This window comes from Citrus clementina, unplaced genomic scaffold (genome assembly GCF_000493195.1).
Source record: "Citrus clementina cultivar Clemenules unplaced genomic scaffold, Citrus_clementina_v1.0 scaffold_5, whole genome shotgun sequence".
NCBI classification, from domain to species: Eukaryota; Viridiplantae; Streptophyta; class Magnoliopsida; order Sapindales; family Rutaceae; genus Citrus; species Citrus x clementina.
The window spans coordinates 11,612,247-11,617,503 of NW_006262201.1; the positions used below are offsets into that span (position 1 = coordinate 11,612,247).

The window sequence follows — 5,257 nt, forward strand, 5'->3', positions numbered from 1 at the left end:
GATATCTAGACAAGATTATTACTATTTATCGACGAAAAGTCAAAACATCCACCTTAATTAAAGGGGAAGAGAAAATAAATGTACCAAATAAAGCCCATGACACATGTTAAGACTTCACTTTGAACCCAAGCTTGAAAGAAAATTAGCTACTCATAATTGAACTAGGGGCAAAATGAGAATTTATTAAAGTACGTAGAAAATATAAGATGGAGAAGGAATTACAGAAAATTGAACTCAAAAATGAATTCAGAGATTCCAAATTAGGGGGGAGAGCCCCCTTTTTATAGATACACTGAGTAAATCATTGCCATCGGATTAAAAACATTTTGAACGCCCAAGATTACGCCACGTCATCAGTCAACAGTACACGGCTTGACCACGCGGTTTGAAGAGTGACAAGATTTGACCACGTGGTTTGAACAGTCAGGCGGCTTGAATAGTGACGCGGTTTGGTTGTAAATAATCCTGTGTATATGCATGTATCGTACACACGATTTTTTGTCCACTAACATGCTGCCATGTCACTAATCAACAGTATGCCACATCATCATTTCGTATATGTGAATAGTGTCGTGAATAGTAACATGGACTGTACCTTACATGTGAATAGTATCGTACATGTGAACAGTTTCATTTTTCCTTTTATGTTCCTCCTAAGGTTTTCGACTGTTCTAAGTTCAAAACTGATGTTTTGCTGACTGATCTCTCGTTCATTGTGAAATGATCATGATGCCCCTAAAATACATAAAATACTTAATTAAAATAAAACACACATAATTAAATCACAAGAAGTTTAAATACATAAAAGTAAGGATGTTAGTAAGACTTGAAATGTAAAATGATAATTTTCTCCTTTATAAATATACACTTTCTAACACGAAACATCATCCATAAAAAAAAAAGTATAGAGTCCATGTAATGACTTATGCGACAAACAAACATAATCCACTTTCCCTTTGTACTAAAAACCTTCAAGTTGCATCATCAATATCTGTTCCTCAAGATTTCTATGAAGGAAGGATGTTTTAACATCCATTTGCTCCAATTCCATATCCAGCAAGGCCACCATAGCTAACTTGATTCTTATAGACCTGTGTTTGACAACATGAGAGAAAATTTCAATGAAATCTATGCCTTCTCTCTATATATACCCTCTAGCCACAAGTCTTGCTTTGTACCTAGAGGGCTTTACATCTGGAATACCCTCATTCTTCTTTAAAATGCATTTACAACTGATTAGCTTCCTGTTTCCTGGATCTAGCACAAGTGTCTATGTTTTATTTCTCTGTAGGGAATCCATCTCTTCTTGCATGTCTACAAGCCACTTATCACAATCTTTACCTTTAATGGCTTCATAATAGCTTCCTGGTTCCTCAAATGCAATCTCATCAGCACTTACTAATGCAAAAGCAATTAAGTTAGCATAACCAAATCTATCTGGTGCTCTGGTTGGCCTTCTAACCCTATCTCTAGCCAATTGATAAGCTTGTAGATCAGATTGATGCAAGGTTGGTGACTCAGTGTCTTGAACTTCAGTATGCATCTTGTCTTCATTATTAGATGCTTCTATTTGATGACCAGAAAACTCCACCTTAAGTGTTGGTGTATCGGTGGGATGTCCATCATCATTATTAACAAGTATATTAGTATTACCAACTGCACTTTCTTTCAACAATGCAGCCTCACAGAACACTACATCTCTACTGATAATGCATTTCTTTTATTCTCCACACCAGACCCTGTACCCTTTGACTCCATCAGGGTATCCAACAAAGATTCCCTTTAAGGCTCTAGCATTTAGCTTACCTTGATTGATTGTATATAGGCAGGGCACCCAAAAATTCTAAGATTTTCATACTTTGGCGGTCTTCCAAACCATACCTTTTTTGGTGTCTTGAAGTAAATAGCTGCTGAAAACTCTATAAAATGATAGTTATGATAACACTTTTAAACTTAAATCAATACTACTTAGAGAGTAAATGATGTGCTTTCATTGCATTTTTGTATATTTTGCATAATCATTCATTTTAGTTTATTCTTCATAAATTTTGTTTGATTTAGAATAAATTGTGTACTTAAATCATATGTATAATTATAGGGGACCAAAAGCTCAAATTTCAAGAAAGGAATGCTAATACAATAGGCTTACAAAAGATAGAAAAGAACTTAGCTATAGAAGAATTGAAACAAATCTAGAACAGTGCCGCTGCTGTAGTCGTTGTTGTAGCAACCATTGCCATTGTTGTAGCAATCCTGGAACAACGATAGAGCAAATTTTACAGAATATTGAGATTTATAGTTTCCTAATCTGGAAGACACGCGACCTAGGCTTCCGTTTACCCTAATATTCAACTATAAAATGAGTACACATCATAAGAAAAAGGGAGGGCCGTCACCCAAAGAGAAAAACCACAAAGAAACACAAGAAAACATAATTTAAGAGAGAGATTAAGGGCTGCACAAGAGGAAAATTTGCAGAAATTAATTGGAAGCTCAGTCCTTCTTATTGTTCTCTTGTTTTCTTATTTTCTATTTATTCATGGGGTTGCGTTTCACAGCCTAACCTTACTCTTTATTTTTCTTTTGCAAATCATGTACTAAATTTATTTATAGTTGAGTGATAAACAATCTTGATGGTTTATTACCTGAAAAATATGTGTTGCTGCATGTTTGCTATAACATTTTGTTTTGATAATATTTATTTTTTATTCATTATTTCGTTTAATCGCCCATTTAATGATACAAGTTAGGAAAGAGCCACAAAATGACCTATCTTAGTAGAACATATCAGAGCAATACTTGGTTTTAGATTGGGTTTTCTAGATTGAGTTTTACTTGATCCCTAAAGGGCCATACTTAATCTAAAATTAGTGATGAACTAGATATAGGGATTCACCTCATAGGCAAATAGAACCTAGGCGTGTAATGATATATCTTATGTTGGTATAACAACTGATCACTATTAGGTTGCATATAGATATAAGATATCCAATATGCAACAGTTGAGGATAGATAAGGATTATGTCTAGTATTGTAGCAGATGCTGTAGCAACCGAGCCAAACATTAGAAACATAGTCAAAACCATTATTAGAGTTTAATCACTCAGCTACTCTATATTCCCATTGGTTTTATCCTTGACTTAGACGTGATAATTTACTTTGTTGGCATTTTATTTATTGCGTTTTTATTTTAATTAGTATATTAGTTTAATTAATTATTTTATTTTAATTTAGAACAAAACCTGCACTGTTAAGATTGCTGTAGCAATCTGATAACATCAATCCCTATGGAGACGATCTTGAATACTCATCATTATATTACTTGTTTTATACACTTGCACATTGACGCCAATAGCTTTTGAATTTATACCCAATAAGTTTTTGGTGCTGTTACTGGGGATTGATTGTTTATTTTTGAATTGTGAAGTTAATTTTGATAGTGCCAACATTTATTTAATTTGTTTAATTTATTGACATATCAAAATTGAATGCGCAAATACAGATTTGTTGAATTTCAATTTAATCCTGAGATTGAAAGGATTGTAAGGAGATTGCGAAGAGAGCAAAGAAATTCAAAAATTGCTTTAGAAATGGATAACTTGCAACATTTGGGAAACTTGGATCCTCACGGGCCAAGACAACCTATCAATGTTTAAAAAGGGTAAAATGGGCAAATTAATCAGAGACAATCAGGCAACAACAATATCATTTACATGGCAGATGACAGAGACAGAGTTATAAGAGATTATGCTGTGTTAACTCCTCAAGTTGTACACCCTAAAATAGTCAGACCTAAAGTAGAAGTTGCCTCCTCAAGTTGTACACCCTAAAATAGTCAGACCTAAAGTAGAAGTTGCCAACTTTGACTTAAACCAGTGATATTTCAGATGCTGCAAACAGTGGGTCAATTTAATGAACTGCCATCTGAAGATCCCCATCTCTATCTTAAGTTGTTTTTAGAGGTGAGTGACGCTTTTAAAATTGATAGAGCATTACATGATGCTTTGAGATTGAGTAAGAGCATGGTTGAATTCTTTACCATCTGATTCCAATACTACATGGAATGACTTGGCTGAAAAATTCTTGATGAAATATTTTCCACCAACCAAGAATGCAAAATTGCGGAATGAGATCACCTTTTTTCATCAACTTGAAGTTGAGAGCTTGTATGGGGCTTGGGAAAGATTTAAGGAGTTGCTCAAAAGATGTCCTCATCATGGCATTCCCTATTCCATACAGCTAGAAACCTTCTACAATTGGTTGAATCCAAGCACTAGATTGATGGCCGATTCTTCAGCAAATGGAGTTCTATTATCTAAATCATACACTGAAGCCTATGAAATTTTAAAGAGAATTGCTAACAACAACTATCAGTGGCCATCAACCAGACAAACTACAGCAAGAGGAGCAGCAGGGGTACATAACGTAGATGCAATTACAACATTATCAGCCCAAGTAACATCATTGACCAACATGGTGAAAGCCATCACCACTGCTCCTGCAGCAATAAAGCTAGTTGCTGAATTATCTTGTGTGTATTGTGGAGAGGAGTATGTATTTGACAACTTCTCAGGAAATCTAGCATCAATAAATGATGTGGGCAACTTCAACCACAGACCCAGAACAATCCATCTTCCAATACTTACAACCCTGGATGGAGACAGCACCTGAATTTTTCATGGAGTTATCAGAACCAGACTGTTGTAGCACCCAATGAACATAATAGACCTACTCAACCACCTAGATTTTATCAGCAAAATCAAGGGTAAAGAAGCATCAACAATGATCAACTCAGCTCGCTTGAAGCTTTAATTAAGGATTAGATTGTGAAGAATGAAGCGGTTGTCCAAAGTCATGCAGCATCTTTGAGAAACCTATAAAATCAAATTAGACATCTTGCTACAGCATTAAGCAACAGACCTCAGGGCAGTTTACCCAGCAATACAGAAGACTCAAGAAGAGAAGGGAAAGAGCACTGCAAAGTGATTAACTTAAGATCTGACAAGGATGTTCATAGAACAGTTGGTGTACCAAAAAAGAGAGTTGAGTCCACTTCAACCTAGAGAAAAACTCAAATTCAAGAAGAGTCACAATCCTCCACTTCACAACACACTGGCATGAGTAGCCAAGGTACAACATCTGCCGAAAATGATGATCTAACAGTTGTAGATAACAAGGCTGCAACACCAACCCAGAACATAGCAAAAGAGAAGCAGTCTGCACAACTTACTGTAGCATAACAGTTTAGGCATCCACC

The 5,257-nt window shown here is 35.4% G+C and overlaps 1 non-coding gene across 1 annotated transcript; it reads right to left on the reverse strand.

Annotated features, from left to right (window-relative positions):
* Nucleotides 1-4,116: 4,116 nt before the first annotated feature.
* LOC112098740 lies at nucleotides 4,117-4,223 on the reverse strand. The gene has a single exon (XR_002905849.1). It is a non-coding gene; the product is annotated as a small nucleolar RNA R71 (small nucleolar RNA).
* Nucleotides 4,224-5,257: the final 1,034 nt, after the last annotated feature.